This window comes from Hyperolius riggenbachi, chromosome 1, assembly GCF_040937935.1.
Source record: "Hyperolius riggenbachi isolate aHypRig1 chromosome 1, aHypRig1.pri, whole genome shotgun sequence".
NCBI lineage: Eukaryota > Metazoa > Chordata > Amphibia > Anura > Hyperoliidae > Hyperolius > Hyperolius riggenbachi.
In genome coordinates this window covers 562,401,259-562,423,871 of record NC_090646.1, presented here as the reverse complement: position 1 = coordinate 562,423,871, position 22,613 = coordinate 562,401,259, and the positions used below count along the sequence as shown (strand labels likewise).

Sequence of the window (22,613 nt, the reverse complement as noted above, 5' to 3'; positions counted from 1 at the left end):
CCTGGGCGACTTCAACAACGCAAATCTGCATCAGGAGATGCCCCGCTACAAGCAGCACATCACCTGCCCCACCAGGCACAGGAACACCCTGGACCACTGCTACACGGTCCACAAAAATGCGTACAAGGCTAGCCAGGGTGCCCCCTTGGGGAATTCTGATCACAACCTAATCCATCTGATCCTCACCTACAAGAGGCTTCTTGAGACTGCAAAACCCACTGTCAAGTCTGTCAAGAAGTGGACAGAAGAAGCTAAGCTGGAGCTGCAGGCATGCTTCGACTGCACCGACTGGTCATCTCTGGAGGCACCCACCCTTGACGAATGGTCGGAGAATGTCACCTCCTACATAAGCTTTTGCGAAGAAATGTGCATCCCTTCCAGGACCTTCAAGGCCTTCCCCAATAACAAGCCTTGGTTCAACAACAAACTGCGACAACTTCGCAAGCGCAAGGAGCAAGCGTACAAGTCCGGTACCCAAGAAGAGTACAAGGAGGCCAGGTATGACCTGAACTGCGAGCTGCGAAGAGAGCCTACTCCGATAAGCTAGGACAACGCCTTCAGTCCAACAACTCGAGGGAGGTGTGGCAAGGCCTCAGGGCGGTCACTAACTTCAAACCCTCTCCTTAACGGGTGACACGGAGCATTAAACTGGCCGAGGAACTCAATTAGTTCTACTGCAGGTTTGAGAAACAGCCCCAGCAGCCCGGGGCTCCAGGGTCGACGATGAGAACGGCACCCGCCGCACTGAGAGATCGAGACATCGCTGCACCGGTTGAGGTCCAGGAACCAGATGGTGTGTCATCAAATTGCCTAAGGACCTGTGCAGATCAATTGGCCCCGGTGCTCACCACTCTGTTCAGTAAGTCGCTTGCGGAAAGCACTGTCCCCTCCTGTCTCAAGAGGTCCACAATCGTACCAGTCCCCAAAAAAATCGGGCAGTACAGACCTCAACAACTTCAGACCCGTGGCTCTAACACCTACCATCATGGAGGTTCTAGAACGGCTTGTCCTGGCTCACCTGAAACGCACCACTGATGCACTGCTTGACCCACTCCAATTCGCATACAGGGCCAACAGGTCCATAGAGGATGCCATAAATGTCAGCCTGGCGTACATTATGGAGCATCTTGACAGGCCTGGCTCCTATGCCAGGATCCTATTCCTGGACTTCAGCTCGGCCTTCAACACGATCTGCCCAGACACCCTGGTCGATAACCTGGCGCAGCTCGGCGTCGACCCCACACTTCGCACATGGCTCAGGAGCTTCCTCACAGGCAGAACGCAACAGGTTAAGCTGGATAACTGCTCCTCGGGCGTGAGAACTACCAACACAGGGGCACCCCAAGGGTGTGTACTGTCCCCGCTCCTGTTCTCCATGTACACGAACAACTGCACCTCCGCCTCGGACTCCGTCAAGGTTATCAAATTTGCAGATGACACAACAATCATCGGTCTCATTGGCGGTAACGGAGAGCGAGACTACCGCAGTGAGATAGAGAGAATCTGCAACTGGTGCAAGAATAACAACCTTGTCCTCAATGCTGCAAAGGCTGTTGAGCTGACTGTTGATTTCTGGAGGAACCCTCCCACTCTCCCACCAGTCTACATAGGCAACACCGAAGTCTCCAGAGTAGCATCAGTCCGGTTCCTTGGCACAACCCTATCCACCGACCTAAGATGGGGGCAGAACACCACCAAAATTCAGAAGAAGGCACAACAGAGGCTATTTTTCCTGCGCCAACTTCAAAAATTTGGTATATCTCGGGAGCTGCTGACTAGATTCTACACCGCCACCACGGAGTCTGTACTTTGCTCTTCAATAATCGTCTGGTATGCCGGCGCAACGGCCAGCGACAGGCATAGACTGAAAAGAGTCATTAGTGAGGCAGAGAGGATCATTGGATCGCCCCTAACACCTCTGGATCTCCTCCACACGGCTACGATGAGGAAGAGGGCCACCAGGATCTCCTGCGACCCCTCCCACCCTGGCAGCCGCTTCTTTCAGCCTCTCCCATCCGGCCGGCGCTTCCGAACCATCCAATCCAAGACCACCAGGCGCAGGAACTCCTTCTTCCCCCAGGCTGTTCTACTGCTCAACAACTGACGCCTGACTATTCCCTCCTAGCCCGCAATCAGCACGCTAGCCCCAGGTGCTGCTCTCCGCCTTAATGTCTGCATCCAACTCTCACTAGCACAATGATCCATGATGTCATCGTACCTGTTAAGGCTGCTTGGACTCCGTCAAGGTTATCTTACTAACGCAGCAGCATGTATAATGGTAGAAATTGCAGACGTAAAATGTACTGTTAATCCTTTTAGTTTAGTCTATGTACTCGTATCTGTACTTGTAGCCATATATGTAAGATAGACAACTGTTGACGTGTATTTTGCCTTTGCCATGTATACCACATGCAATTCCGAGTACGGTACCCCCGCACTTGGCGAACAAATCCTTCTTGTATCTTGTAATAAAGAAAGGGTTGGTTTTTAACCACTGGATGCGATATACGTCTTTGCTGCAGCCAATATGAATTGGAGGAGCCTATGCTGGGGATTAGTGAATCGAGGCAAATTAATGAATTACGGTAAATCAGAGTAGGAAGACTTTAGGACTTTTGAGTACTCGAGATGAGAATAGACAGGTGATTAGCTGTGTTAATTTGTTACTATGACTATGCTTTTAATACAGCAGCATGACAATATAGGCGGTAGATTCTGATTGGCTGCCATGGATGAGTGCTACCCTTGACCAGTGTTTACATTGTGTTATTGAAGTAATAGGTCTCCTGATAACCTTAAATAGCATGTAGATAATGATCCGCAAAGAAGCATAGCTTTAGCAATTTCCTATGTACTATACAGTAATCCAGAACATACATTATTTCCTATAATTACTCCGGCCAGATTTACTATAGCCCGTGCAGTAATTAAGCTGCAAACACAGATAATGGTTTATGTGCGTGGGTGAAATATAATAAGTTCTAGCACTTTAGCAGCTTTATGTGACCTCTATCTCTACTTGCGCCTGTCGATTCAATCTTTTATAAGCCACAGGCAGGGAATTCTCATAAATTATACAGTATGCTATCTCCACTCAGAGTTATATTGGCCGTGTATTTACATAGAGCCAATTACTCATTCTTGGTGACTGTGACGTCATGGTTTATGAGATGAGAGACATTTCATGGAAAAATACATTTCTTCTGCACAATGGATGTTTGCCGGTAATTCTCTCTGACTCATGTTGGCCTAAGAAAGTCAGTTTAAGCTGCTATTCTTCATCTTTGTATTGTAAATGCTGGATCGTGCTATAATTAGTGCAGAATTTTCATTATACCCATTCAAAAACAAATCCTCATAGAATGGCTGCATGTGGGACAAACGTAATAAGGTTATTTTAGGACTGATGATGGCATAAAGCATAGCCTATACACTATACAATATTCCATCCAAAGGTACAGCAATAGGGAACACAGGCACAGATATCAGGAGATGGGAGTACTGGGAGTACAATACTGACTTGGGCTATTTGAAGTGTTGCTGGGGGACACTCTGTCCGTTGTACAGTTGGTGGGGGGAATGTGTATATATTGTAAATATTACTGCACTGTTATGTCACCTCCTGATGAAGCCTTTCGGGGTGAAACTGGTCAAGGGATTTTATGTTAGCACTATATATACTATATGAGCACCCTATAAGTATGTCTGTCTTGTTCTGAGTACCCCCTACTCCTCTGTCTGTATAGGTGGTCAGTTTTGCAGGTGGACAGAGTAGGCTGTATACGACACAGCCCTGCCTCACACTACAAATCCGTTCTGACCCCTATAGATATCTTGGACGGGTATGTGTTACAGTATATGCACACCTGGGGATAGCCACACCACACTCAATTTATAAATTGACATACAGAGTAGTGAGGGATGAGCAAAGACCCCACCCTCGATGTGAAACCACAACACTGCCCTGCTCCCACTAATAGACAGTTTTATTTCATGACAGAGGGGTCTGCACAGAGACTATCCTCTGTATTATTTATGAATACAGATACCATTCTTTTAACTTTATATATGTACTGTTAGGACCTGTCCTGTTCAGGACAAATTGTGTAAGAGTACAATACAGGCACAGACAGAAGGAACTGGGAGATCAGGTAAAAGTAGGAGGAGCTGGTAACACAGGTGCAGATAGCAGGAATTGGGCATACAGGCAAAGAGAGGAGTAGCTGGGAGATCAGGTGTATGTAGGGGGAGCTGGTAACACAGGTGCAGATAGCAGGAATCGGGAGTACAGGCACAGACAGAAGGAACTGGGAGATCAGGTGAAAGTAGGAGGAGCTGGTAACACAGGTGCAGATAGCAGGAATCGGGAGTAGAGGCACAGACATAAGGAACTGGGAGATCAGGTGAAAGTAGGAGGAGCTGGTAACACAGGTGCAGATAGCAGGAATCGGGAGTACAGGCACAGAGAGAAGGAGCTGGGAGATCAGGTGTAAGTAGGAGGAGCTGGGAACACAGGTGCAGATATCAGGAGTTGGGAGTAGTGGGAGTACAATACAGGCACAGACAGAAGGAGCTAGGAGATCAGGTGTAAGTAGGAGGAGCTGGGAACACAGGTGCAGATATCAGGAGTTGGGAGTACAATACAGTACAGGCACAGACAGAAGGAGCTGGGAGATCAGGTGTAAGTTGGAAGAGCTGGTAACACAGGTGCAGATAGCAGAAGTTGGGAATACAAATACAGACTGGAGGAGCTGGGAAATCAGGTGCCTTTAGAGAAGGCACCAAAGAAACTTTCCCTTGTAATTCTTCTTTTAGCTACCCACAGAAAGCAAGGTGTTAGTCTTTAACTAAATACTGAAAAACACACATGAGAGCCAACAATATGAACAAGCTATAGGGACTTGGTAGGAAGATGCAAATATATGTAAGTACAGTAATAACCCTGGGCCTGATGGGTCTTGGAACCGCTGATGCAACCTCTATACATAGAAAATAGTCATAAAAAACAAAACTTTATTAAGACCATTAAATATTAATGTCCCTTATCTCATATAAAGATGGAAACAAAGCACTATTGGTATAATATGCGTAACATAATTTCTATACAACAGTTAACAAAAGGCAGGGGTGCTGCGTAGATCAGAAACTAAAATAGTTTGCCATGCAGCATCTGTATACCATAAATTGTGCTGCTCTGCTGCCCTATGCAGAGCAGCACACGGCCAACCAGAGGCGGCAAGGGGAGAGGCGCGTATACGTGTGCGCCTGGAAATTTGAGCGTGTAGTTAGGGTCGATAGTAAAATCTCATGATTTAATACCGATATTTGACTATTAAAACTTAAAATATTGATATTAAATAACGATATTTTACTATGGCCAAACCTAACCATACTCTCACACAGAACCCTCCCCCGATGCCTAACCAGGAACAGCATTGAACGCTACGAATTGATCCAGGATGCCAGCGAGAGCCTGTTCGTGTTCAGCTGCCAGGGCTCCGTGGTTGCTGCCCTCTACCCAGGCAAGCGGAGGATGGAGACCGACTGCCAGAGCAGCGTGTTCGAGCTCCAGGTTGCTGACACGTCGGAAGGGGAGAAGCAGCTGCAGCTGATTGTCAAGGTGGCGCTAGACCAGGAGCAGCCCTGATAGACATCAGGAGGCCCAGCCACATCCCGGTGAAGGACAGCATGGCCGAAGATGGCTGGACACCTACATCGCACTGGAGCAGGTGTTGGACAGGGACCAGCGCGAGAACAGAGTGGTGACCTGCAGCGTGGTGGGGGATATCCCCTTCCAGCTGAAGCCGGCAAGTGACAGCGAGGGGGATCAGAACAAGTCATGCTGCAGCTGGAATAAATGGGTGCCGCCATTGGCGCCAATACAAAATAGCAGCATAAAAAGTAGCATTAAAAATAGCAGTGCCCAAATTTCCGCTCTGGCGCTCAAAGACCACGATTTTGTATTGGCGCTTATGGCGGCCCATTTAGTCCACTTGCTGCATGCGCCCATTTTTCCTGCTCCGAGAGGCACGGCAAGTGAGAGACAGTGAGAGACAGTGTCTGAGTCCCTTTCCCTTCAGGCTATACACGGAGCGATGTTGCAGTTCCTGCGGTACAGTGACTTGTGTCCCATGTCAGGCATTTTGTCTTCAGTCAGCCGTGCCCTGGAAAGTGCTGTTTTTTTTTTTTTGGGGGGGGGGGGGGGGGGTTGCTTGTATTATGTTTTCATAAGCTTTAATATTAACTGTTAACTTTCTACATATTTTTAGATACTGTTAACCTCCCATGATTCCTGGTAGCTGTCAGCCTTTACTGCCTCTGGATGACACTACTGACACTCCAGTATGCCTGCCTGGCACTGCAATATTGAGCTGGCAGTATTATTCCTCACTGTTTATGGTAGGCAATGCCATTATTAGCCTTCGCTACCTCTGGCTGACACGAATGACCCACAGTATCCCTGGCGGCACTATTAACAATCAACAATATCCAGCTGGCATCTCCATCATCTAGTATTACTGGCTGGCACTATTTAACTCTGCACAGTGTGTTATTATTAGCTTTAACAACCTCTGGCTGACATTTGTAGCCCTCTAGTATCCCCAGCAGCACTATTAACCTACAGTAACTGTCAGTATTATTCTGTACTGTTACTGGCTGGCACTGTTAACCCTCCACCGTTTCTGGTTGGCATTATTAGCTTTCACTGCTTTTGGCTGACACTGCTAACCCTTCAGTATACTTGGCTGGCACAGTCACGAGAGAAAGAAAGCACACCCTCTTTCAGTTCCGAAGTATTACTTATCAGTACATAATAGAAAAAAAATCATCTAGTCTAGCAGGTTCTAAAATAATGTAATTCAAACCTCAGATGTATAACACAACAGTCCGATTTCTGGAAAGGCCGCAAGAGCCCGGGTCTTGGGCAGCAGCTGCCTGAGGGGGGCGGCTGGGCATGAAAAGTGCTGCCTGCTTATGGAAGAAGAGACTGAAAATGGAAAAATGAAGCAGCAAATGGGAAGCAACACATGGAAGAAGGGAGCTGTACATGAAAGAGAGGAACTACTGTATATGGATGTTACACACAGAAGAGGGGGCTGCACATGGAATGGGAGGAGTGCTGTTGCACATAGGTAGGGAGCAACAATGAAGTTTAACTAGATGATGTCCCTTGATAGTGCACCCCATGATTTAGCAGCAATCACTTAAAATAATTAGTTCCATATGACTTTATAAGTCTCTCATATTGCAGAGGAATGTTGACCCATTCTTTTTTACAACATTGCTTCAAGTTTTGAGGTTTGCGGGCATTCGTTTACACGGAGCTGTCTTAGGTGGAGGACTAGACTTTGACTAGGCATTTGCAAAACCTTCATTCTTTTCTCTTTTACCCATTCTGTTGAAGATTTGCCAGTTTGCCTGGGATGATTGTCTTGTTTCATGACCCAATTTTGGCCAAAAAGCTATTGCAGGTGGCCTTACATTTTACTGTAGAATATTTTGCAATACAGAGAAGTTCATGGTGATCTCAATCCCTGTAAGGTGCCCAGCTCTTGTGCCTGTAAAACTACTCCAAAACCACCAACTGTCCATCACCTTGCTTGACAGTTAGTATGAGGTGTTTGTGTTAATATGCTGTGCTTGATTTTCACCAAACATGGTGCTTTGCTTTATGGTCATACATCATAGCAGCACCTGACTATGATTTACCCTCTTAATTCTCCTGGAAGCGTAAGGTCATTTTTCACACACTGTTCCTGAATTTTAGATTAGCCTTTGTCAAATAAATAGTGACACTGTGTAATATGTTGTCAGTCTCCAATGGATCAATTTGATCTATTGTGGGAACGGAGCGCAAATTTGAAACCTGCACAATTTTTCCTGGATGCCGGGTTTGCCAACGAAGCCGCTACCATCGGAATCGATGCAAGCCCATGACAACCGACCACTAGGCTGGTTGCTCTGTGTTTTCCTGCTCTACTCACCTGTCTCCTGTGTCTTTGGTCATCTCAGGTTCTCTGCCACGTCAATCAGCTCTGCTGCAGGGGACACTTACTGCCATATAGATTAGAGTCCTCGCAAAAGTCTCCTATTGGATTGCAAAAAACCATGAGAACCCTGTGTAGCAACAGAGAGGGTTCTCATTGGTTCATTGAATGGTGGACCACTGAGAATCTTCCCTGTTGCTAGGGATGATTCTCATTGCTCTTTTACAATTCACTAGGAGATCTGTGCCCTTTTCACACCCCAAGTTATTCTCCAATCACACCTTTGTCACACCTTCAGTCATGCCCATCTCAAACCGACAGTCCACAAATTCATGAGCAAAAGATATACGGTATTTTCATGTTTCATCACTATTCTATATCAGCAATGAAGAATACATAAGCCTACACTTTGGATATAAAGTTTAGCATAATGAATGTTTTGGCATTTGGTTTCAAACAAGAACTGTCCCTCCAAACAATGGGCATTTAAATGTTTTGTAGGTTATGTTGGAAGTATCAACAGAATTATTGCCTAAACTGCAGTATAGTAAAACAACCACAAGATGTCACTGTCTGTAGAATGATGTGAAGATCTCTATGGCATTGTCATTTCCTGTATTCACTGTGCGTTCCTCTCTGTTCTAAGCAAGCTGCATTTCCTGATGGTTGTGTATGATTTGACCCGGTATATTTTTCTTCAGTAAAGATTTATAACTCGGTATACCCGGTGCCTATCTGCCAGGGGCGTTACTAGAAATCCCTGCCCCCCTGTGAAACTTTGGATGTCCCCCCTCACTTTCTGCTTAGTTAACCTCTTGAGGACCGCAGTGCTAAACACCCCTAGTGACTAGGCCATTTTTAGTAAAAAAGGCCACTGCAGCTTTAAGGCCAAGCTGCAGGGCCGCACAACACAGCACACAAGTGATTCCCACCCCCCCTTTTCTCCCCACGAACAGAGCTCTCTGTTGGTGGGGTCTGATCGCTCCCCCATGCTTATTTTTGTTTGTACAAATATTTTTGTTATTTTAAATGCTTACAAATATCTTTGTTACTTTAAATGCTTTTCCTCCCTCCCCCCGGCCGGCCAATCATGGCGATCGGCTGTCATAGGCTTCTGCCTGTGAGAGCTGGTCGCTCTCCAGTGTCCCAGGGGGACAGCCGTGTCACACGGCTGTCCCCAGTACAGCGCTGCTGCCGATCGCAGTGCTGTACATGTAAATAGACGGTGATCACGCCGTCTAACAGTCTCCCGAGCGGTAATTGCCGCTCAGAGACTGAAGGTGGGGCGGAGCTCCGCCCCCCAGGCAGGAGATGCGCGCAATCTCCTGAATTAGCTGGCCCCAGGACTTTACGCCGATCGGCGTTAGGCGGTCCTGGGGCTGCCGCCGCGGCCACGTCCATCGGCGTGACGTGGCCGGCAGGAGGTTAACCTGAAAACCAATGTTATTCAATTGGCTAGTGCCCACTTGAATGTGTTTTGCCCATGCGGATAAAAACAGACATTTTCTCTCTCAATTACATGAGCTTCTGTGATAAAACGTGCATGTTTTCACACATACAGACACATGGGGCTTGATTCACTAAACCGCGATAACTCAAATATCACACCTTGTCAAAGATATCACACCTTATCAAAGTTAACACGCCTTATCAGAGTAGCATAACGAGCACTACGAACTTATAACTGCTAATTGGCAATGGCACTTGTCCTGCCCTGAGCCCCTGCGGGTTTGTAGTGCTCGCTATGAGTTATCACGGTTTAATGAATCAAGCCTATGGTGTGCAGAAAACGCTTACAGAAAACTGACAGACGAGTGTGCTCCCAGCCTCAGCTTATTACACTTACTCTGTCCTCCTCTGATGGAGCAGAACTGGTTTTGAAGACTCCTCTAGCATCACTACAGTACAGAGCACTTGGGGAGGTATAAAGAGGTTGGGGGCTGGGCACTGTACACAAGAGCCTGCTGCACACTGAATAGGGAATGTCTACAAATCTTTGTCTACAATACGTTGTACTTATCAGTGGCTGAGCAGATGCAGTCATTGAATAATTGTGCAGAGAGTAGAAAGCTTTTTCTCTCTACACCCTTAGTTGTCAGTCTCTCAGATCTTTTCCCCCCACGGGGCCCCCTGCTGCTTCTGGGCCCCTCTGCGCAGGGCTGGGCCGAGGCATAGGCTGGAAAGGCTGCAGCCTCAGGGCACAGTGTAGGAGGGGGCGCAGAATTCATTCAGCTGTCATTCCTAATTGTGTTTGAAGCAGAAAGAAATAAGAAAAGGGGATACATGACAGTGACTGCAAGCCAGATAACTAGATATTAAGGTGTTGGGGAGGTTGTGGGCCCTGTGGCGCCTCTTAGTCTAATAGCAATCAGTGTGTGACGGCTGGGGTGGGAGGGATGGAGGGGCGCACTTTGGTGTCTCAGCCTTGGGTGCTGGAGGACCTTGTCCCGGCTCTGCCTCTGCGGATGCATCCTTTGCAGAGTCTTTTGTTACGCCCCTGCTATCTGCGTGTACAGACCACTCTGTTTCATCAGGTTACAGATTACTACATATGGATCTTCTTCTAAAAGCTATAAGAGATGTTTTAACCTTTTCTGGAATATAAGGCCCATTCAAGACCTTCTAGTAATAAATCTCCTAAAATCCCACTGTGCGCTGGACTGTCATTATGTTCACAGTGCACATAGCTTGGAATATTGCATGCAATGTTAATGAGGGCGTGGTATACTGTATGTGGAGCAGTGTGCAAGGTCCAGATACATTTCATCTGTCTTTCATCTGCAGTACAAGCGGCCTTCATTGTGTTCACAGAAGAAAGCAGATTGTAGAGCTGAGAACAACTGCAGCGGGAGCAGAAAGCAAGGAGGAGGAACGCAAGTGCAGCCAGCATAATGGAAAAGCAAAGAAACCATCCAGCCCTGACCCTGGTATCAGGATGCACAATATTTAACAAGATTGCTGTGTTATTGCTGATACAAAATCAGTAAACCATTTGTCTATAAAAGGCTTATCGAACTGGAAGTGCTTACTGCAATCACATCTACTATACATGCCTATTGCATGTTAATCTCACTGCACTTATATATATAAAGACAAACTGATATTCCCTTGGCTGCTACCAGAGATGTATGTAAAGGAGAAATGTAACTTTACTCAGCTTCAAACATGGTCATCCCTAAACAGGTTTTGCCAGTCTGGTTCCCAGATTAAGAGTTTCTACTACTGAACTAAACATTAAAGGACCACTATAGCTAAAAAACTGTACAATTTAAAATGCATGTATGTGCATATATATATATAGAATGTACATTTGTTACAGTGTATGAAGCACTATAAATTAATATATTGCTACTTTGCTGACACTTACAATATGTTGTAAAAATCTGACAGATCTGAGTAGTCCATCCACTCATGGGGGATTATTTGGCTTTTCTTTATTCAAGAGCACAAACAGAATGCCATTTGCTCAGTCCGACTGTAAAAATAATGTGCAAGCGAGTGGAGAGGCTGGCCGGCATCTTTATATAGATCCATTCCAGAGTGCTTATAAAAAGCATAAAGGAAATCTTGACAATCCCCATGAGGAAATTAACTAGTCCAAAATATATTTATAGTGCATTTTAAGCTATGAGAAATGTACATTTTATACATATGTTTTTGAATGTTACAATTTTTTGAAATAGTGGTCCTTAAAGAGACACTGAAGCGAAAAAAAAAATATGATATAGTGAATTGGTTGTGTACTATGAATAATTACTAGAAGATTAGCAGCAAAGAAAATATTCTCATATTTTTATTTTCAGGTATATCGTGTTTTTTCTAACATTGCATCATTCTATAATATGTGCAGATTACACAACACTCTGCATTCAAAATGAGTCTTTCAGAGCAGTCTGTAAAGTAATGACCTCTCCTCTAGCAGAGGAAAAGTAAATAGTCCAGGAACAGTTGAGATAATAAAAGTCAGATAACAGCCCTCTCCATGACTAAAGCTAAGTACTCACGGGGGGACAATTGTAGCTGTCGCTGCACACGGGAGCGTGTGCGCGACAGTTCGGCGACAGCTCGTCGCCAAGTCCCTCTGCATCCACACTGCAGCAGAGGGATTAGCGATGCGGCGGAAGCTGTCGCCGAGGTTCCTCCCCCCCGCCGGAAGCTCCGTGTGGAGTGTGTAGGTAGCTGTCGCTAGCCCGCATACACATGCGGGACTAGCGACAGTTCCGGCGAGGTTGCGGCGACGGCTGTAGCCGGCGATTGAACATGTCAATCGCCTGGCGACAGCTCTGACGGGCGACGGTTCGGGGCGCGCGCGTCATACACACGGGCGAACCGTCGCCGCAACACGCGCGTGCCACGTGGTTGCGGCGACGGCCGTACCCCGTATGTATGAGCCTTAACTTAGTCGGAGAGCTTAATGGCTTGTTTGCATAGAGATAACAACTGGAGTTTCTCAACTCTTCCTGTACTGAAAACAATTACACTGATGTATCTGATCTTAATGTTTTATTTGTTAGCTGTGCTACACATACAAATCATAATATCATCATTTTTTTTCGCTTCAGTGTCTCTTTAAATAATAAAAAAAAAATGTGCTTATTATGCGTAAGTGAAGGAGTCTATTTCACCCCTTACCTATCCTCATTTTCTGAGTCCTTGTTTATTTGCAAATGGTGAAAGACATAAAACACACATAGGGCCTGATTCACAAAGCGGTGCTAACAGTTAGCACCCTTGTGAAAAGCCCTTTATCACGCCTAAACTCAGTTTAGGCATGATAAGTTTAGGTGTGATAAGTTTAGGTGTGATAAGTTTAGGTGTGATAAGTTTAGGCATGATAAGTTTAGGTGTGATAATAAGTTTAAGCACCAACTGGGTTAGCACCGCAGTGCACAGCTGATCAAAAGTTTTGCGCTAGCAAAGTCTGGTGCACTTCGCATAGAGTTTAATGGCGCTGCTTTGCATGCGGGACTTTGCGCGCTATCTACACTTATCTAAACTTAGCATGCCTAAACTTATCACACCTAAACTTATCACACCTAAACTTATCACGCCTAAACTGGCTTTTCACCAGCGTGGTGCAATGGTTATCATGCCTAAAGTCTCTAACTGGGTTAGCACCGCTTTGTGAATCGAGCCCATACTGTCATCCATGTCTTATTTTGCAAAGCTTCCTTTTTCTTCATCGATGTGCTGTTTTTCTTCTTCTGTAATATTGTGGTCTATTCACAAAAGTACAGTAAAATTGCTGCGCACAAGGCAATTGTAGCGGTACTTCCGACAGTAAGATAGCACATGTGGTGCAATTAGCATGACGCTACCTAATTAACACGCACATTGACAGGGAACTACGCAGTACAAAAGTCCCTCCGCATGGCAACTTTACAATATATTTGGGATTGGGAATATACCCTTTTCTTGCTTATCTGAAGAACTGCCAGCCTGAAATTTGCACTTGTTGCAATCCTGAACTTGTCCCCATTGTTATTCATTATCAGTTATCGCAGCATTAGTATGGGTCCAGTGAGTCACTGATTGAGAACAAGCATCCACAGAAGGCGTTAGGGCCTTTTTCCACTAGCCTGCGATTTGCGATTTGCTTCTGACTGCAAATCGCAAGGTACATTAAACTAATGGAAACTGCAGCAGCAATTTCCATTAGTGCGATCCGATTGCGATGCGATTTTGGTCAAAGCGCAATCGTCGTCCTGCTGCGTTTTGTATGCGATTGAGCTGGACTATAATGAGTATAGTAGCTCAATCGGAATCGCAATCGCATGGTGGAAATTGAAATGCGATTGCGATCGCGATCGTAATCGCGATCGCAATCGCGATCGCATTTCATAGTGGAAAAGAGCCCTAATTCTACTGTAGATTCACTATGCCCTAAAGGTCTTTCATTACTTATTCTAGACTAGTAGGGATCTACATAGGTTTGAAATAAGACAATGGGCTTGATTCACTAACCCATGATAACTCAGTTATCACGTGTTAAGGCTTTGTACATGCAAACGTGCGTGCTAAGTAGTTTGCACGTGCAAAGTTTATGCCGTTCGCGTGGTAAGATTTAGCGCGCGAACGGTGTTACGCGTGGCTCGCTAAGTGCTGTATGCCATTGAAATCAATGGCGTTTCGACGCTCAGTAGAGAGTTTGGTAATGAAATTATGTACGGTGCTTACATTAACATATGCGGTACTGTAACGCAGCACGCACAAAGTCTTACACGCATCGCATAATGAAATATATACAGTAATAATTCAAGATATACATTCCGCTCGCGTGATCTGCAGTGACTATGCGTGCTAAGTATCATTATCACGTGAAGTCACTGCAGATCACGATACTTTTGCAAGGAAACCTTTACGCACGCAAACCTTTACGCACATGTTAGCACGTGCAAAGCGGCTTTTCACTGTCATGCTAAGTGTTAGCACGACTTTGTAAATCGAGCCCAAAATGTACAGGTGGATTGAAGATGCTGGAATGTAGAGGAAATCAATAATATACAAGGCATGAAGGTATTGATCACTCATGAACTCAGGCTAGCTAGGTTCACTTAAAAAACTGAATGGAGAGGGATTGTTTTTAAACAATACCGGTTGCCTGGCTATCCTGCTTATGCTCTGCTTCTCATACTTACCCATAGACCCTGAACAAGCATGCAGCAGATCCGGTGTTTCTGACATTATTGTCAGATCTGACTGGATTAGCCTCATGCTTGTTTCTGGTGTGATTCAGACACTACTGCAGCCAAATAGATAAGTAGGGTTGCTAGTAGGAATGTTTAAATGGAAATAAATATGGCAGCCTACATAAAATGGAGGGGAGAGGGAGTAAAGCGTGCATTCCCGACCATCACACACAATTTTTCTACACAGCGCAGACACTGCAGATGCCCACGGAATCAGTGCCAGCTGTGGCGGAGGACTTGTATGGCAGCGTCAGTGGACCAGAACAGTGGTGGTGGCAGCAGCGGTGGACTAGATGCACAATGAATAGTGTGAATACTAGTGTTGATCGAACACTCATTTATTCGGGCTCGAGTCGGCTCGGCCAGACATGGTCCAGATGTGCGGGATATTGGGCCGAACACCTAGCCTAATTGAAGTCAATGGGGACCCTAGCATGCCTACTTTAGCTTTAGCAGGCATGCTTGGGTCCCCATTGACTTCAATTAGGCTCGGTGTTCGGCCCAATATCCCGCACATCTGGACCATGTCTGGCCGAGCTGACTCGAGCCCGAATAACTGAGTGTTCGATCAACACTAGTGAATACATTGATGGGCACAACGACGGAGCACAGTGTATTCGCTCAAGATATGCTGGAAATGCACCAGTATGCATCAACAGGGCTGGATTTCTGGAAAGGCCACAAAGGCCACGGCCTAGGGCGATAAAATCAGATAAGATAAGAAGGGCGGCATGACTTGGAGAGAGAAGAGGTCATATGTCAAAATTAATCACCTCTTCTGGTCCCGCAGCGCAGCCAGCCAGCGCCCTGCTCTGCACTAATAGCTGAATTCCAGAGTTCCCCAATTCCAGCAAGTCTCTCTCTAAATCAACATCTGCTGTCACCTCAGCTGATGATCCATTCCTCGTATCATGATCATACAAGTTGATGTGAGAAATACCAGGGATTTACATTACAAAGCAGATAGAACTAAGTTCCGCTAAGTTTTAATGCAGGCATTCAAAGACATCAGTGAACTCTGCTAATTTCTTCACTTTCTCCTTTACAGCCATGACACTGACCCCAGCAGCTGTAAATTACACTTTCTTATCTCTAGTCTACTTAAATTTATGGCTTTAGGGGTTTTTTTCTTCCTAGCCAGCAGTGGTCTCAGTTAACTCTTTCCTGACTCATTTTCTGTTCCTACCATCTATGAGAGGAATAAAAATGCTGTTTGCTTTACTTTCATTGCTAAACTGTCACTGTCACCTGAGCTGTTACTACCTCTATGCTAGTGTGTATAGTTTGGCATCCTTCTCCTTTCCTGTAGCAGTAAAGCATTGTACCATTTTAGACACAGCGAAAGCAGAGAGTTTTGAATGAGGATGATACCATTTATTGGCTTAAAAGAAAAAAAGTAATCTTTCTGTGAATAAGCCTTCTTAAGACTTTGTTCCTGTATACTGTCAATATGTTAGAGCACACCACCATATGTACTTTCAACATTCAAAATAGATACATAGATTTTTCAAATATAAATAAATATCATTCAGATGCTTTTTATAAGTGGAGCTGAACTCTTGCACAGGACAGAAGGAAAACATAGAAAAATCTACCTTGTATGTTTTTAGAGAGCCTGTGTAGTTCCCCCTCATCTGTGTCTAATGTGAAGTTGTAATTTGATCTCTCCTGTGTCCCCTGACTGCCACAACATCTAAGCTCATTTGAAAGCACAGGATGTTAACAATATGTCTGCTTCCATGAAAGCAGGAACAAAGACACTGCCGATTTATTGCAGAATTTGTATCAGCTGTAACAAAGAAATATTTTTTTAAAAGGTTATTATGTTATAGTGTATCTTTTGAAGCAGAGAGGAAGTTCTGAGTTCAGGTCCGCTCTAATTACAACCAAACATCCAAAGTGGGTATTGACAGGATGTTTGCTACATACCTGTTCTCTGTTTCTCTCCATTGAGCTGTCCTGTCACCTGTTTGTGGCTCTGACTGCAGGCAGTCGCAGAGGACAAAGAAGCAGCGCATGCTCTGGCCACTTGCGACTTGCGCAAGTTTTCTGCTCCTGCCCAAATGTGCACAGCAACCAACGCCAGTACAGTGTTATGCATTCTTGACAAGTACATATATCAGCATCATTTCTCAAGTATGCATGCCCAGAACACTATTGGCTGCTGTGCACATTCGGGCAGGAGCACAAATTGCAGGAATTATTGAGCAGACAGAGCATCCTCTGATTCTTGGCTGAATGGGAGGCAGAGCAGCACAACTGAAATGAGCCCATTCAAACCAATGATCGATAGTCAGTGTTGGGCAGAATGTTTTTTGGTAGTGGTGGTGGTGGCGGGGGGGGGGGGCGGGGGGGGGGGGGGTGGGGGGGGCGGTAGGTGACAGCAGGCCTAGGGCACTGGAAAGTACAAATCCGGCCCTGTGCATCAAACCTATTCTGAACCCAGTCTAAAGCCTAGTACACACTTTCAATTATGATTGGCCAGTCACTGACCAATTTTACCACCTCCATGTAGTATGAGGGTCAACAAATATTGAATACTGTGAGCAGATTGTGTAGGTAGATCCTCATACTACATGACAGTGTAAAAATTGGTCAGTATTGGCCAATCATAATTCAAATTGTGTACTAGACTTTACTCTGCTTACAAAGATTCACTGGGATCTCGTGAGATTTGGTTCCCTGCAGGGTTCTGCTCTGGGGTTGGACCTGCTCTGGCAGTATATAGCAAGGCTTTACAGATTCACTCACCAGTTTGGCCGCTGTTGTCACACACACATAGGGGTTCATGTAAGGAATGGGTATCATTCACTTGTGCAATACATTATAGTGGTTTCCTTTAGCTCTACTGGGAGTTTATTAATTAAAGTAAACATATACTTATGAAATAATTAGCATAGTAGAGTAATAAGAGTAAATAGACTGCTTCTGGAACCTCATATTTTTATTTTCAGTTTAAGGCCTCTTGCACACTGCAAGCGATTCAGATTCCGCTTTTTAATCTGTTTTTACTCCTGATTCAGATACGCAGTTTGCTCCCTGCACACTGCAAATCGGAATCTGAATTGGATGTAAAAACTGATTAAAAAGCGGAATCTGAATCTGAATCGCTTGCAGTGTGCAAGAGGCCTAAGGGATTAATTTGTAACACTGAATTCGATAGATGGATGTCTTTTTTTCAACCCAAATAACTATGAATTCTATGAAGCACAACCAAGGCAGTGTAATGTAAAATCTGCTTCATTCAGTTGCAAAACAAAATAAATAATAGCCTTGTCTTGTTATCAGCAGTGCTTCCTCAGCCACACAGACAAATTTTGGCTTCTTTTTAGTTTTCAGGAGAGCCATAGCAGCATTCAACAGCGTCAGAACGACTGCATCATTTGCATAGATAAAAGTATTTGTTTATTGACCTTTACAATAAGAAAAAGAGATCTCAGACAAGCTATTGGTAGGACTAATATTGTGTGTACCCATCTCATCACGGGTTGCATTCACTAAGGCAGGGTTCACACTTGGGAAAATCGCATGCATTTTGCTCCAATGCAAAATGCATGTAATGCTTTCATATGAACGTTCGCAATCAAGTGTAACAAAGTGTGTTTTTCTGCATACAGTGAAAAAATAATAATTGGCTTTTGCTTTTTTTCCACACTCCATATGTGATTCCTATTGCTGACAGTCAGCTTCTGCCAGCTGGCTGTTGGCTGAAGTGTGCAGAAAATGCAAAGAATCATCCAGGAAAAAAGGGCACCTGTTTTCCATGGACTCAAGTGTGATCCCCTTATTGTCAGTAAAATTACAATGCACAAGAAGCAATTAGCACAACCTGTGTTACCTAGGTAACAAGTACATTGCCATGGTACTGTGCCCTATCTTAAAGAGGAACTCCAGTGAAAATAATGTAATAAAAGAAGTGCTTCATTTTTACAATAATTATGTATAAATGATTTAGTCGTGTTTGCCCATTGTAAAATCTTTTAAATCCCTGATTTACATTCTGACATTTATCACATGGTGACATTTTACTGCTGGCATGTGATGTAGCTGCTGCATGCTTTTTTGGCAGTTGGAAACAGCTGTAAACAGCTATTACTCACAATGCAACAAGGTTCACAGACAGGAAACTGCCAGGAGTACCACGGTCCTCAGAGTTTCTTGGGGAGGGGTTTCACCACAATATCAGTCATACAGCACCCCCTGATGGTCTGTTTGTGAAAAGGAATAGATTTCTCATGTAAAATGTACTTAGGTATTTTTAATTTGGGTCCACTTTAAGGGCCTGTTTCCACTGCACCCAGATTGGATGCAGAATGGATGCAGAAAAACTCACTTCAATGAATGCCTATGGGAAAATCTGCATCAGAAAAATCATGTTTAGTGGAAACAGGCCTATAGGCATTCATTGGAGTCAGATTTTCTGCATCCATTCTGCATCCAGTCTGCGTGTAGTGGAAACAGGCCCTTAATGAATTCAAGCCCATGTCACATGACACTTCAGTTTGTAAACTGCCACTCCAAAGGACTTATAAAAGTAGAACATTTTTATCAAAGCTCACTGGCCATAAGAATGTATATTCCCCTTTAACTCCTGATGGTATGTCCAGCATTTTGGTTTTAAAAGGGTTTTGGTGTTTAAAGGGGAATATACATTGTTATGACCAGTGATCTTTAATAAAAATGTTCTACTTTTATAAGTACTTTTGAGTGGCGGTGTGACTACTTTTGCTTTGTTTATGTTTATAAAGAGACAAGTCTTCCCTCCTGGCATCAGGAGACAATTAATTATGTGACTTGCTCACCGGAAAAACGTATTTTTGTTTGATGTGCACAGTTGGTAAACACAGTTACTAAATACATGCAAAAGCAAACACTGTATTCCTTCCTCAAATATGGAGAGAACATAGTTGCCAAACAGGTTCCTTTAAAAGACTACAGTGGTTTGCAAAAGTATTCGGCCCCCTTGAAGTTTTCCACATTTTGTCATAATACTGCCACAAACATGAATCAATTTTATTGGAATTCCATGTGAAAGACCAATACAAAGTGGTGTACATGTGAGAAGTGGAACGAAAATCATACATGAATCCAAACATTTAAAAAAAAAAACAAAAAAAAACAAAAAAAAAACTGCAAAGTGGGGTGTGCGTAATTATTCAGCCCCCTGAGTCAATACTTTGTAGAACCACCTTTTGCTGCAATTACAGCTGCCAGTCTTTTAGGGTATGACTCTACCAGCTTTGCACATCTAGAGACTGAAATTCTCGCCCATTGTTCTTTGCAAAACAGCTCCAGCTCAGTCAGATTAGATGGACAGTGTTTGTGAACAGCAGTTTTCAGATCTTGCCACAGATTCTCGATTGGATTTAGATATGGACTTTGACTGGGCCATTCTAACACATGGATAGGTTTTGTTTTAACCCATTCCATTGTTGCCCTGGCTTTATGTTTAGGGTCGTTGTCCTGCTGGAAGGTGTACCTCTGCCCCAGTCTCAAGTCTTTTTCAGACTCCAAGAGGTTTTCTTCCAAGATTGCCCTGTATTTTGCTCATCTGACCAGAGCACCTTCTTCCACATGTTTGCTGTGTCCCTCACATGGCTTGTGGCAAACTGCAAACGGGACTTCTTATGCCCTTCTGTTAATGGTTTTCTTCTTGCCACTCTTCCATAAAGGCTAACTTTGTGCAGTGCACGACTAATAGTTGTCCTATGGACAGATTCCCCCACCTGAGCTTTAGATCTCTGCAGCTTGTCCACAGTCACCATGGGCCTCTTGACTGCATTTCTGATCAGCGCTTTCCTTGTTCGGCATGTGAGTTTAGGTGGATGGCCTTGTCTTGGTAGGTTTACAGTTGTGCCATAATCCTTCCATTTCTGAATGATCGCTTGAACAATGCTCCGTGGGATGTTCAAGGCTTTGGAAATCTTTTTGTAGCCTAAGCCTGTTTTAAATTTCTTAATAACTTGATCCCTGACCTGTCTTGTGTGTTCTTTGGACTTCACGGTGTTGTTGCTCCCAATATTCTCTTAGACAACCTCTGAGGCACTCACAGAGCAGCTGTATTTGTACTGACATTAGATTACACACAGGTGCACTCTATTTAGTCATTAGCACTCATCAGGCAATGTCTATAGGCAACTGACTGCACTCAGATCAAAGGGGGCCGAATAATTATGCACACACCACTTTGCAGTTATTTATTTGTAAAAAATATTTGGAATCATGTATGATTTTCGTTCCACTTCTCATGTGTACACCACATTGTGTTGGTCTTTCATGTGGAATTCCAATAAAATTGATTCATGTTTGTGGCAGTAAAATGACAAAATGTAGAAAACTTCAAGGGGGCCGAATACTTTTGCAACCCACTGTGTATGTATATATATATATATATATATATATATATATATATATATATATATATATATATATATATATTTGCAGGGTATTCTTGAAAGAAGAAGATATTTGTACACAAAGGTACAGGATAGGGGAATGTCTCTGCTTGTTGTTCAGTAGAAGCAGAAAACTTGGCCTCCTGCTAGAGGCGGAAGTTTTTGTGCCGCCATAGGCAACCATTCAAATAACAGTATTGAGGGGAAATTTGGGGGCTGATAAATAGCAGGCGCTGGGTCCCGTGTTTGATGTTTATCAGGCACCGTGGGGGCCAAAACTGCAACCCAATGCAGCTATTTCAATGGGCACTTAAGGTGGCGCCCCCAAAAAAACGCTTTTATGTTTTATTTTTGCGGGGATTGGGGGCAGCAATTGGTAGTGTGTGTGCTCCTGTGGGCTGCAATAGCCCACTTTCACTTTCGTGACCTCTGAATCGTTTTGAACATGAAATGTTTACCTCCAAGAAGGCAACAAATATTGTCGTTAATCTCGGGGGGCTATAGTGCGGTGGGGGCAGAGAGCGGAGGTGTGGGGACACAGAGGAATGTCATGAAGCAGAGAACATGCCTCTGTGTCCCATCTGCGCCCCCCAAGAACCACCTTGGGTTCTCTTTAACCATTTTAGCCTCTACGTCCAGAAGGCCATGTGCGCTCCCGCGGCCGATCGCGCGCGTGCACGCACACTCCCAGCCACGGATTGATAGCCCAGGAATCAACGAATCGGGACATGGTGCCCGATCACTGATTCTTTTCCCCAGCAGAAAAAGCAACCGCTTCTCTCGGAAGCCTCGCTTTTTCTGCCTCCGTCCCCCTACGTCCCTCTAAGCGTACATGTTACGCTTAGAGTAACGTCATGTAAACAAACTCAAGGTTGCCATCTTGTGGCCAAAAAGTAAAACTACATCTACATGTAAAAAAAAAAAAACACATATTTACATAAAAAAATTACTATTTACATCCCATCCTCTCAAAAATACCCAAATAAAATGTTTAATAATAATAATAATAAAATTACAATAAAAAAAACACAAATATTTACCTAAGGGTCTAAACTTTTTAAATATCCGTGTAAAGATGACATTTTTTTTTTATTATAAGCTTGTAAATAGTGATGGATGCAAAACGAAAAAAAATGCACTTTTATTTCCAAATAAAATATTGTCGCCATACATTGTGATAGGAACATAATTTAAACTGTGTAATACCCAGGACTATGAGGCAAATACAATACGTGGGTTTTAATTATGGAGGCATGTATTATTTTAAAACTATAATGGCCGAAAACTGAGAAATCATGAATTTTTTCAGTTTTTTTCTTATTCTTCCTGTTAAAAATGCATTTACTGTAAAGTAGCTCTTAGCAAAATGTACAACTCAAAGAAAGCCTAATTGGTGAAGGAAAAACAAGATATAGATCAGTTCATTGTGATAAGTAGTAATAAAGTTATAGGCTAATGAATGGGAGGTGAACATTGCTCGGATGCATAAAGTGAAAACAACATGGGGGGGGTTGTTGAGGTTAAGCGTCAGGTAGGGTGTT

General features: G+C 44.1%; 1 protein-coding gene and 1 long non-coding RNA gene across 4 annotated transcripts in view; one reads left to right on the top strand and one right to left on the bottom strand.

Annotated features, from left to right (window-relative positions):
• LOC137526850 (uncharacterized) overlaps positions 1–11,596 on the top strand; it is a 468,244-nt gene extending 456,648 nt beyond the window's left edge. For all 3 annotated transcript variants that reach the window (XR_011023123.1, XR_011023120.1, XR_011023121.1), the window contains one exon: positions 10,773–11,596. This is a non-coding gene — a long non-coding RNA (uncharacterized lncRNA). The remainder of the gene's footprint in view (positions 1–10,772) is intronic.
• PCSK1 (proprotein convertase subtilisin/kexin type 1) overlaps positions 1–22,613 on the bottom strand; it is a 79,795-nt gene that overhangs the window by 46,289 nt on the left and 10,893 nt on the right. The gene's annotated exons all lie outside the window — the stretch shown is intronic.